A 14030-nucleotide genomic window follows, 5' to 3' on the forward strand; every position below is an offset into this window, starting at 1 on the left:
TGGTCTTAATAAACGTAAAAATATCAATTATTAATGTGCTTCGTAACGTGAACAGCAGAAATCGATCAATAGATACTAACTATAAACGATATTATAAAGGGAATCCGAGTTACGCGAATTTCTCTGGCACGCATTATTCGCGTAACTCGGGAAAAGACAGTATCTGGTTGTAGAGTTGACGGTTAAGCAAATCTGGCTACTTGGGATGCCAGCTTTAATTAGACCAGGGTTTAATTGTTCAGGCAGGCCTTCCTTGGAAGTTCTACTCATGAATGTGTTCACCAGCGTGAAAAACCGGTTTCCTTTTTTCTCACATCCATGTCTGAGCTGCAATCTCGGGCTGTGTAGAAGCAGACAATAAACAGTTTTATCAGAAAATTTTTTGGAAAAGGTCCATAGCGCAACCCAAATTTTTCTTAATTTTTCGTTTTCGAAGTTATATTTGAATTTATTTTGAAACGTCTTATTTCCGCATCGATATTTTCAATTTAGGGATGTTTGGCAACTCTTCTACTGCCAATCGTCTGATGCGCGACGATATGCGTGCATACCATTGAAAAAATAAAAATCATCGTGTCATGCAAAATGGCGCGGGAGAAGTGATGTGTTACGTGCTGCGAAGTATTGCGAATTAATGCTTTTCGATAAAAAAATAATCGTTTTTTCATGAAGATCGGATTGCAACAAAATCGGTTTGATAGTGTAGAAATTTTGAGAGGGTTCAAATGTTGTGTGGTGTTACAAGATTTCATCTTTTTCTGATGAATTCGTCATGTCGTGACATGTTTTTGTGGATGATTTGGTAGCGGGTAACGGTACCAAACGTATCGTCAGCAGAGAGTTTTTTCGTGACGATCGTGATTAAACAAGGTTTTTTTTTTAACAAGCGATATTATTACATTATTACTGCTTCGTCTTGTCAATCAATCAATTTGTTTATAGGTTACGTTCATTCTCTCCCATTCCTACAATGACCAGAGACACCATACGCAATGCAATTATTATATCTGAAGAATTGAACGTAGTGAGGAAATTAAGTGTTGCTGGTAGTTCGTTGTTTGCTTATATGATCATATCATATTCTTCTGGATGAAAAAGTGTAAACCAGATAGAGGTAAGTAGGTTGGTTGTATGATTGATTAAGTGAATGATTGGCATGTTCTTCAAAATAATGATATATACTCATTTTAGGGGTTGAATGAAATAAACACGCGGCAAAAAATAAGGAATCGCCACACACTATTGCACAGTGAGTATTGAACATTGTTCCTTTGCAGGTGTATGATGATAAACATCTTTGTCGCTATCAAACTAAATCCGGAACCATCCGGATAAATGTCTATCAGAACAAATCCGGATACTATCCACTATCCGGACTATCCGGATAAATGTCTTTATTGCTAGAGGTGTGAAATTAGAATAACTTTACAATCACTCCTGATTTATCAGTATGCACATATGCTTGTGAATTCTTTATACCTGTTTAATTATCCGATTTTAGCTTACAATGATTACAATTCGATTTACTTTTATTGAATTTTCTTCGTTATATCTGTGGAATCATGCTATGGAAAAACTAAAAGCTACTTGCTGAGTAGTAGTAGTGTATGTGTATTGATAGCTTTTGTTTTACAATTTTAATTTGTTATCGGTACCGCTCTTTAGACCTATGTCAATATGTTGGAGTTTAGCGCGCATTGCGAAATTTTGGTATAATTTCTGCAGATATATGAAGGTTTAACTGGGAAAAATTTTGGAAAAAACCCGTTGGAATAATTTTATCTTTTAACTATCTTACAACCTAAGTTATTAACCCTAATAAATAAACCTAAATATTTACAAACACCTCTAAGGGCACCGTGGAGTTCTACATCTTTCAATAAACTCTCTTACTTTCATCATTCCGGCAATCCTGTGGATTTCATATGTGGATAATTTGGAGCTCCTATTTATGAAACTGTACAGCGTATGAGCAATTTTTGCACCGCCTATGATTTTTTCTTCTATATGTCTTTTATAAGTTAATCTTTTGTCAAGCATTACACCTAGATATTTAACATAATCTTTCCTAACAATATCCAAATCACCTATCTTAAGCATGCGATCTGGAAGATTCTTAGTACTCGTACATCGGGTGAAAAATATGGCTTTAGATTTTGTTTGATTGGTTTGTAATTTCCAGTCTGTGCAAAATTTATCATATTCCAATATTCCATATATTACCATATCATATTCCAAATTTATTAATTCCATCATTTAAATTTTTGTTTATTGTGTTTGAATCCTTGTCTGAGCAACTCATAGCAAAGCATTATTTTTTGACGAACTTCGTTTTGGGTAGATCACTAGTGTAAATATTGATGGGTTGACGGGTGATAAAACGCTGCCTTGAGGCAAGCCTGCTAACGGGTGGAAAGAATCGGATTTAGTTGAGCCTAATTGAACAAAACAATTGCGGTTCGACAAAAACGACTGAATAATTAAGGATGATATCCGGGGGAAAATTGAAGCTTATGAGTTTATGTACAAGTCCTTGATGCCACACTGTATCAAAGGCTTTTTCTAGATCTAGCATAACGAATCCCGTAGATTTTTTAAGCTCACGTTGGGTTTTAATAGTGTTTGTTAGTCCACTAATTTGTTTGGTAGTTGAAAGGCCTGGCTGAAAGCCATATTGATAACATGGAATGATTTCATGCAAATGAAGGTGTTTAAGGATGTTTCTAAGAATTATTTTCTCTAGGATTTTTCCCAAGCAACTCAGGAAACTGATTGGTCGGTAGTTTTTGAGACACTTCCGATCTTTTTGGGATTTGGGAATTGGTATTATTTTTGCAATCTTCCAAGCTTGCGGAAAGTAATTAAGCTTTATATAGGCATTTTTAATGAACGTCATGAATATATGATGGCATTTTTCGGTAATTTTTTAATTGTCCGATTGTTGATCTGGTCATGGCCCTGTGATTTTTTGGTTTTTAGGTTACGGATTATTTTTATTAATGTGTTTTGGTTTTATACAGGGTATAAAATTTGAGTTTTGACTACGGTTTGTTTCATGGTAAGATGTGAATAGAACGTTAGTTGTTTTTACACTGTGCTCTATAGGGCTCCGGTTGAGGAGAGTTGTTTTGTAAGCTTCTTCAAAATGGTCTTTAAGGATGTTGCATTTTTCTTTATTTGTCATATAATAGTTACCATTCATAGATAGCGGAGAAACGGACGCGGTATTTCCTTTAGTTATTTTCACAAATTTCCATAACCGTGTTTTTCTTGGGTCTTTGTTCATTTCTTCTAAGTTTTTGGACCATACAAGGTTTCTGAAGTTGTTGATTTCCGAAGCTACTTCATGTTTTAGTTCAATGTATGTGGTTTTAAGTAGTGCATTTTTCCTGTCACGTTGGAATTTCCGCCTTGTGGAATTTCTAAGTTTAATTTTACGAACTATACATGGGGGGAGGATAAGTTTATAATATTTAGGGGTTTTAACTGGTATAGATTCTGAGTAGGCGTGGTTTATTAATTTTGAAAAATATTTTATCATTAGATCTATTTGGCCAGTCGTGTTCACAATTTTTAGATTTTAGCTTATTGTATAGCGATGGCCATTCAAGATTTCTTTAACCATCGGCCAATTGGCTTGTGATTAGTCCGGGAATCCTGTGATAGGCTTGTTTTCAATCTTTGTATTATATTCGAAGGAAATAGGAAAGTGGTCAGATGTAAACTTGTGTAACGTGATTATGTTAGTTAACTTGACGGGATTGTTGGTTAATGCTAGATCTAGAATAGATGGTGAACGCTTGGCATCACCCGGATAATGAGTATGCTCATCAGGATGGACAATTGAAAAACTTCCTCTTTGGTTTTCATCATCATTTAGTGGGTTTTTCCCATCTGATTTGCCTTACTACAATTCCAAAATCTGTGCGTTAAAGTCGCCACAAATGATAAAATGTCTTTTTTAAAGTTTTCATGGTCGGTGTTTGACCCTGGGTTATAAATTGAAATTATGGTTAATTTCCCGGTCGGGGTATTTATCGTGATTCCAATAGCTTCTAATACTTTCAAGTTGAAGTGGCACATTAATTCATGGGTTATTTTTTTGATACAATTATGGCCACACCACCTTTGTCGCCTTGAAATCGGTCTAGTCTGTATGTGTTATAGTTTGGATGTGTAAAGCGGACACTATTTTTAAGGAATGTCTCGTTTAGCGCAGCAATTTGTATACCTTTTTTTTTTAAACGATAGTTAAAGAACTCTTCTTTTTTGTTTAAAATGCCATTAGCATTCCAGGATATGATTTTTATCGTACTATTTAAGATGGGGAAAGCAGTATTTAGCTAATATTTGCACTATTACTGCGATCAAATCTTTTTTGGAGCTGCACTTGCGCAGATTATAAAACACATTTTCTACAATTTTACCAATCGCGTTCAAGTCAAAACCAATGTTTTTTGTGCGCGTTTGTGGTTTTTTAAACAAATTAGAAAAATTCATTTGATGTGAAGTAGGAGAAGGTCGAGTTGATGTGTTGTGAAGACGGGGAAACGATGTTTCGTTATAGTTGTAGTCCCTTACACGAGAAGGTGTTGGTGTTACCTATTTTTGCTGTGTTCTTGCCTGCCAGCCGGAGAAATTTTGCCGTGTGATGTTCACCACAGATTGCACACTTGAGTTTGGACGCAGCGATTTTGCCATCTGGGCTGGTAGTGGTTGAGCTTAGTGGGCAGGATTTAGATGCGTGTTTTTCGGCACACTTCACTGCACTGTCATGACCATAGCGTTGGCAGTTTGTGCACTGCCGGGGACCGTTTTTGTTTGTGTAATACTCGAAGTATACACGATGGTGATCAACTGCTCTCACCTGTTTCAGCTCGGGAGTGATAATTAGAGTGATGGATCCCTGTGGAAAGTGAAGAAGATAGAGTTTGGTCGTCAAAGCGTTTCTTCCTGATTTTGAGCTTTTTTATTGTACTTGGTGTGATTTTGCATTCTTCGAGTGCACTTTTAACGTACTCTGTTTCATGATTCTGTAATCCAAAGATTAACACCTTCGTAGTTCTTTTCTCCGGGAGTTGGTGAATAAAAAAGGCTTTGTTGTGTTTCTTTAAAACATCTACAACAAGTTTGAAATCTTTCGATGTGGTAGTGCTTACCACGATGCCTTTTCGCGTACAGTTCGTAGTGTAGTTTACTACACCTACGGAGGTGATTTTTTGATGCACATCTCCAACTTGCGTGCCGATGATAACAATTGGAAGAATTTTGGTTTTTATCCGCTTAGCGCTGGCAGATGGGACTTGTTAGGGCGTCGAGGGAGCCTCCTCCTCGTCACTAAGGATGTCATAACTGTTGCTGGTACTGATTCCCGGGGAAGAAGTGGAATAAGAGGAATAATACTTTCTCTTTCCTCTCACTGTGATTTTGATTACCTTACTCGATACTTGTTTTGCTTTGCCTAGCCGCAGCACGATTAGATACGTCTGATCAAATCGGATGCTGACAGGGTACTGCTGCTTGCTGAGTAATAATTATCATTTTATTATTAGTTGGAGCGTAAGGTATTGCTTGAGCGACTAATTTGTACATTTGTGTGTCACAATTAGGTATATTGCTCTGCACTAATTGATCGGTTTTTTCGTACTAAAATGTGTGTGTTTTTTTTTGTAAAATGTGCTTTTCACTTGATTTTTTATTCGTTCAGTGCTTATAGATTTTTTGGAAATCTTATACGATGTTTCGGGTGTTGCAACTTAGGAAGCTGGGACAAGATCGATATGATTCGCGTATAAAAATTCATTGCATTTTTATTCCTGTATCGGCTGTATGCTGGTACTCGCCTCGTCGGTTTACACTTGCGGATCTATTATGCTACACCGCAATAGGTTCTGAGGAGTTCTCTGTCTATAATATTCGTTGTAGTTCCTTATCCTTCTCCGACACTAAGACGTGGCGAAACATTTTCTCAGTGTCAGCCATCACCACCTTAAACGATTCTTTGATTCTTTAGGAAGCTCTATTACGTATATGCCTACTTCGTTGCGACGCGAGGTTTTCTGATACAAAACTTCGAACTCTTCATCTTGGAGACTTGGAGATCACTATCCATCCAAGTCTTATTTCTAGCGACGATTGTAACTGCGGAGCTAATCTCAGTTGCCCTTGTTGAAGTGGCTCAGCAAACAACGTTGCTCCGATCAACAAATCAATCCGCTCACTTTTGTAGTACAGTGGATCCGCTAACTTCACTTTCTGAGGGATGTTCTAATGCCCTGTTTTCCTTGTCTGAGCCAGAAAATTGGCGGTTATCTTGCTCAGAACCAATGCAAATTACAGCGACAACAAATTTCGACACTAGTGTCGTTATAGTAAAATGTCACACTAAATGTTACACATTGTTGTTTTTGTTCTGACGTTTTTTATGACTGACCGCGCACCTGTTTAATTTTATAATGATGTTAATCTGGTTAGCTTATTTCCTAAAGATACGATACTCTTACAACTAACGGTTACATGTATTATCTACTTATGCTTACAATAAAACTACGCATACATATTACTTCCACAACTACATTCTCCTCCCTTCACGAAGTTTACTTTCATCTAGGGTATTTTGGTCGTTGTTACCCTTCCAACGTTTTCGAACTTTACACGGGACGGGACACGGGAACTTTAAATTATTTATATTTTATTAGCCTCAAATTGTCTGCCCAGGGGGTTTAATAAAAATAACTTAAATAGTAAATTAAACTCCAGGATCATTGTCAATTATTTATCTGTTAAATAAAACTCACAATTTGATTAATTTTATTCCACACAAATCTAAATAGCACACTTCGTGACGAGTAACACTATATCGTAGAGATAACATCGTTTTATTTTTCATGTTGGAATTGTAACCACGATGAAGCGATTTATGGTTTTTCTCTCTTGCGTGCATTCCGGCCTTTTTTAATATAGGATTTGGAACAGGACCTGCAATGTAAGAAAGCCGCAACCGCTGCACCACCTACGTAACATTATACTATCACATAGTTGTGTTTTTTCAATTTTGGAACTGTAATTTTGAGGTCTTTTCATGCCATTTCTGAAATGTCAGACTCAAAGGTAGCAGGATAGTGACAGCCCTACGTACGACATTACAGCACGGACGAAAAATGGTGATGCTATCGTGCAAAGACGGTCTCCAACCTTTCTTTTCTTTTGGATTGTCGTAGAAGAGAATCTTCATAGAGAACCAACATCCTTAAGCCAAAGAAGCCTGCTCGTATTCAGGAGGCACCACTCCCAGGGCACTGCCCGATTCGCCGAAGCGCCTACCGACTAACAACTCCTCAAGCCTCAGAACCTATGCCGAATGGTCCGTAAAGACATTTACGTCAGCAATAGGCCTTCTGGGTACTTTGTGCCTAGATAGACGCTACCAAAATCCCACGGCACCGTGCGATGAACAATGGTTAGATGTCAGGCGTAAGAGATGATCACGGCTATGCCTCCTTTATTGGACCGCCGACATTTAGTCGATTGCCCAATAATGAAGAATGGCCCACTCACCCGCAACGACAGCTCGTGTTCCCGGGGTCCCAAGCACTTGGTGCCTGGGGTAGCCTAGGTACAATAAGCCGCCACTACGGTATGGGAACCCAAGGGCTCCCAATACAGCGACTCCTTAGACCTAGGCGCGGGTTCCAACATTACTGTCGCCGTACACGCCGTAGGTCAACTCTGATGTTACGCTGTTGGAGTCGAGTCATGATGACTCGTATAGCGTTGTATACCAGACTCCAGAGGGCATGGTTGGAACTCAAAATTGGGTTTATATTGTTTGGTGAGACCCGAGTTCCCAACGCAAACTCCAGTTCATTACGCACATCAGCAAACTGAGTACACTCAACCAGTAAGTGTTCCAAACTTTCCTCGCAACCACAAGCGATACAGTCGCTGGAGTCAACGAATCCCATCCGCCCAAAATACTGATTAAAAAACTTATGACCAGTAAGGAACTGTGTTAGGAAGAAGTCGGTTTCCCCGTGCTTCCTGCCTAACCATGAACCAATATCTGGAATGAGCCTCCGAGTCCACTCTCCGTGCTGGGAAGTATTCCAATCCTATTGCCAGGCCCGAATGGAGACTTCGCGCTCGACTGCTCGCGCAGTACTACTGAGCGCTGCGAACTCTTTCTTTTTCAGGAATACCCGCACCTCTTCATCGACGAGGATGTGTAACGGCATCATTCCTGATACCACACAAGTCGCGTCGTGAGAAGCTGTACGGAAAACACTTATCACCCGATGCACAACAGTTCTGTTCAGGCGTCTTAGCCACTGCTTCTGACACTCGAAGCGTAGGGTTGAACCCAACATAGGGTCTCCGTAGCGAACTATAGTGGGCACTACTGATGCCACTACGCGACGCCGGCTAATAAGCGGCCGGCATCTATTCGGCTTCATGCGCAGATGCGCCGTCATAACTCATGTGATGGTTGTACTCGAGGCGATCATCAAAGATGATGCCCAAGTACTTTAAAAACCGCTTCGAGTGTATGACCTGATTGCCTACTGTGATGCTGGACCGCTGCTCCTTTTGATGGGAGCTGACAACTATATACTCTGTCTTATGCAGTGTTAACTCCAATCTAACACTCTGCATCCAGATTTCAATAATCGAAATCGACCGCATCACTGATTCCTCGACTTCCGTGATGGTATTTCCCTCTACCATCAATACGATATTGTCTGCGAAACCAACCAGAGAACATCGAGTGGGCAGTTGTAACGACAGAACGTCGTCATACAAAACGTTCCACAATGTCGGCCCCAAACCGAACCCTGTGGGACACCTGCGGTTACTTTCAGTTTAACTGGACCGTCCGCATATTAACACCCAGTTACGGAAGTAGTCACCAACGATATTATATAGATACTCGGGAACCTTGGCTCTCCGTAATGAGTCGGCAATGGCCAACCAGCTTGCGCTGTTGAAGGTATTTCTGACATCAAGCGTGACCATTGCACAGAATCGAAGATTATCACGGATCCTTCGTCGAGCAGGAGATACAATCTCCACCACTTTCTGCATGGTATCTAACGTAGACCTGCCGGCTCGGAAGCCGTATTGCCGATCTGGTAGTGCCTTTACGCGTTCAAGATGATCGTAGTGATCGTCAGCGATGACTCTCTTAAAGCCCTTGGCGGGGGATCCGTCGATCAAGCAGATCTATATGAACCCGGATCTTCTGGTGGTTTCCCAGGGTTCTGGATCAGTACAAGCTGCTGGCGTTTAAAGATTTCAAGAAAAACTGCCTCGTCCAGAAACGTTTGGTATATCGTAAGAAAGGCCTGCAAAGGTGGTTCTGCATTGCTGCCGATAAGGCAACATTGGGTATGCATTCCGGTCCCGGGGCTTTTATTGCAACAAGCCTCTCACCTATCAGCATGATTGCATCCGAAGAGAGCCGAGTTTTAGTGGATGCTGAGCATCACTCCACTCGGTACACCGGCCACATTGTCATTGTGATGCCATTGATGACGGCAGCCACGAATCCACTAGTGGCCGGAATCATACTCTAAGCCAGTTTATTTGTAAGCGTTTTGACGTTTCCAGACTTATCTGCTTACAGCGCGCCATACAAATGGCAAGCCAAGTTAAGCCTAGGAAAGAAGAATCAGATTGGTTTCCTAATGAAAGAAGCTAACCCAAGCTCAACAAATGTCATAACAAAGAATTTTGCTAGCTGTTCTCAGCCATTTTAGGCTATGTTTGCTGTGTGCGAAAAATGTAAACCTTATTTTTTTAACGAAAACAACAGAAAACTATTATTTTAATTATCGGACTTATGTGTTGTTTCAAGTGAATTAAATTAAAAGTAAAATTTTTATACTTTAATCGATATTTGTCAAATTGTGTGTCATTCTTTATGTAAAAATGCCATGTCCTTCATGAATCTGCTCATAATGATACAGTCCGGTACCTGGATTATTTGCCAGGTACAGGCTAAAAGCTTATGCTTTCTAACTTTCGGTATGATCTGCCCCAATATTAGAAGCTACCTGCTGGATTAGACACCGACCAGTCGGTACTATGGCTGCTGTCTTGTCATTGCTGTACAAGTAGTTTCCGTTACCGCAGGATCCATAATACGGGTCCGCTACAAGTACAGCCTCGGTTTGTTGCTCTGCAGACAGCTGTCACAGCAATTGTCTTGCCACAGCAAGCACAATGGTTCTGGTTTAATTGCAGAATCTTAAGCATTCAAAACCCCACTGTCACCCCAGCAGACGGCGTAGCACCCTTGCTCTTTCGAGCGCCTGTCTTACTTGCCGAGCGTCTTGTTTGCTGGGTAACAGCTTTTACCCCAACAGGTGGCTTTCGGGAAGTCTGAGATGCCGTAGCTGTCTTGCCTGGTTTTTGCTTCTTAGGCTGTTTCGCCGGGATTGGTGCTCTTTATGTGCTTGCACACACGGCCTCCATCCGTTTATCGACCCCCTCAGTTTGCGTTGATGAAGGCTTGCTTCCCCGCTTTTCCTTTATTCTTCAAGAGGATTCATTGGCTTAGCTGCAGCTACAAGTAACTAACGTTTTCGGAACTTCTGCGTTCACTAATGCTTTTCTGTCAATCGTCGGTCAAGCATATCTCGACATATCTCGGTGTGTTTCTGTATTTCACGTTTTTGTCATTAACCACATTAACCGCGTTTGTGAATCCGGTTCAACAATCACATGGAAAACAGCACATGATGGATGCGTCAAAATAATAATACTAAACAGGTTCCGGAACCGATTCCGGATCCGATTCCGGATTCGATTCCGGAACTGATTTGGAGCCGATTCCGTAACCAGTTCCGGAATAGGTATCGATTTCAGAACCAATTCCGGAATTGGAATCGATTCCAGAATCGGAATGGATTCCAAAAACGGAATCGGAACCATGTACTTCCGATTCCGAGCTCTCACACCACCATCTGAACGATAGCTCATATATCTTGTGATATTGATTGATATTGCCGAGTCGACTGTCTGGTTGCTACTAATCCTTTTTATTTTTTGTTATTATCTTCTGAATATCTAGTACTAACACTATCATAATATTCCTTAATTAGTGATATGCGTAAGTTCATGCAACATTTTTATAGCTATTTAGGCTCCAATACCATCCAAAAACCATTCTTCGAGCGGCTTGAACTTCGGATGTAAAAAGGAACGCCTTTTTGGAAATATTTTGATTTTATTAATTAATATCAATCATTCCATTATAAAAGATTCTTAAGAAACATTTTTTTCACTGCAATTTTGTATAAATAAACATCATTCCATCGGCTGTTTTAACTCCTAGCCAATATTTCTTGAAAATATTTGCAGCTTCACTAAAAATCAATATACAAAAACAATGAGTGGTGTTGCAACTTGCAACAGCGTTCTTTCTATTACACAAAACACTAACTGCACAAACATAATAAAAAAGTCCCTGTCTTTGATAATAATAATTCCCTGTGGCGATCAAAGCGCCCTAGATAAAAAAACTACACATGATCTATACATAATAAACATAAACTTGTGCCACTTAGAGGGATTAGTGCGTATTAACAAGATGTTAGCTGGGAAATTTATCAGGGTAAGACGAGAACAATGGAGTCCTTGTTTGTAGGTAGGCCGAAACAAGAGACCCAAAAACTACGGAACGACTATTTCGCCGAAAAAAGAACACATACACTAACACATAAGAGGCAACAAATGGTCCAAAAATGATATAAAAACGGCACCATGTCCGTATCAAACAAACATCTTTGGGAGAAATGAAAAAATACAAAAGGAAATAGTCCAGAACAATAAACTCATATACGCCACGAAGATTACGAAGATATCATCACGAACATTTCGCTCAAGAACTTCGGTACAAATTAAAAATAGCTCAGGAGAGAACGAGAAGTTTCATAAAAAAAGAAAAACAAAATCGATAAAAAGAACAAACAAAAGTCCATCCAATCCATCTAGAAGTAAATGACAAATTAGCCATAACCAAACGAACGAAAACAAACGAAAATTGGACCCCATTTTAAAGGGATCATACACAGTGACAAAAATATTAGGTACAAAAATTGACATTGGTACAAAAATATTAGGTACAAACGAACATAACGAAAAATATATAATTCACAAAAACAGAGCTATAAAATTAGGAGAAAAATTCCGCTACCCTACATTATTCTTCCAAAGGGGGTAGGTGTAGCATATCTGCTAACATCTGTTAAGCATAAACCGTAGTATACCCATAAGGCGAATAGAAGAACCAAACCCGAACCCAGAATGTAACACCAATTCCCCTCAAGAACATGACCTACCGCACAGCTCAACCTTCAAAACATTTGGCATAACTGATCATAACCAATCGTTAGGTTTCGAAACCCGAACAAGCAGGAAACTCCACACTATGCAAAACACGGAAGGTTTGAGCAAAAGCATGTCATTAAACAGCATCATAAAATTGTTTATGATGCGTCAGAAAAACACAACGCATGTCCAAGCGTCACAAGAACATGCGGAAGAGTTCTAGCGTGGGAAAGAAGGACAGTGTAATTTGGCTCCGCCCAAAGAAGGCGCAAAGGCGTCAAACCAAAACACATCACACCCAGAAATAATGGTATAAAATAAAGCCAAAATCCGTAGGCAGCACGTAGACTTAATCTGTACTGTCATGAGTAAAGTCGTACTCGTGTCGTCTTTTATTTCCGATCATTGAGAGTCCCCGACCCACGGTAAGGCCTCAATGTATCTTCTGCTGTTAAGTCCAAAATCCGAAACGCGAAGTCCGATAGTATCAAAGTTCACCGAGTGATGTTCTCGTGAGTGAAAGTGTACAGTTGACAAGCTGGTACTTTACTCGGCCAATACTAGTTTGTCACATGGCGACCGTGACATTCATCGTCAATCTTCGGATCCGGAAGTGATAAAGATAAAAAAAACACTGAGAGTTAGTTGAAAAAAAAGAGTGGAAAAGAGGAAATAACGACCAAAAACAATGTAACGTTGTAATGCTATCATTGTAAACAATGTAATGCTATCATGAAGCAAAGAAAGAGACTATTATATGATGTTTTATTCCATGTAATGTCCGCACTAGCCCAATATGAGGCATATACCACACAAAGTGGAATCAGAATCAGAAACTTTCTGCATAAAGTAGACTGTACAAGCGACCCAGCCATCGAAACACTGGAAACGCTTATACTAGAAACACATCAACACATACATTTTTTTAGGGAAGAGTTGAACCTAATCATTCACGCATTCCCTCACGATGAAGACAGTGGCCTAGAAAGTGAATAAAAGTGAGGTGAAAGTGAGCGAAGTGCATATAAACAAAAAGTGAAAAGAAAAAATAAAACCGCAATGGGTGGTTAGGCTTTGCTGCCAGAAACAAACATAAGTGGAGACCACGATCTCACCATAGTTCAGACACAAAACATTCATTCAGAGCAGCATCTTGCGCATGAGTTAAAATTAAATATTATTTTAGTAATGGTGACAATGCTATGTATTATAAAAATAGCAAAAGCTTGCTATACACACCTAAAAAGCCAAGCGCCAAAGCAAGCTATATAAGTTCTGTCGTTACCAAAATAGGGTGAAGTGAAAAAAAAACAATAACAAATTTCATTGAAACATAACAAACGTTACGCAATACAAATATCAGCGCAGTGCTACGCGTAAAAGACATTCGTAAAAGTGCAATGTGTAAACAAAAAAAAAAACAATAAATAATGATTCGGTTCCCACAACGGTAGAGTGACAATAAATAGAGTGCAGTGAAAAGACACGGAATTCGAGCCCTACAACTCTTAAGCGAAATCGACGGCGCACGCATCCAGATGTATACCCGAGAAATGGTAATCTACAAAAGACGGGAAGTGACTGCCAACGCGCTGTACAGTACTCGCAGTGACTACAGGACTGCCCTCTCAAAAGAGAGACCGCAACGTGGCTGAAGCAACAGGAGCACCTACTCTATGCTAGGAGAGCATTACCAACAT

The sequence above is a fragment of the Anopheles marshallii genome, chromosome 2 (assembly GCF_943734725.1).
Source record: "Anopheles marshallii chromosome 2, idAnoMarsDA_429_01, whole genome shotgun sequence".
NCBI lineage: Eukaryota > Metazoa > Arthropoda > Insecta > Diptera > Culicidae > Anopheles > Anopheles marshallii.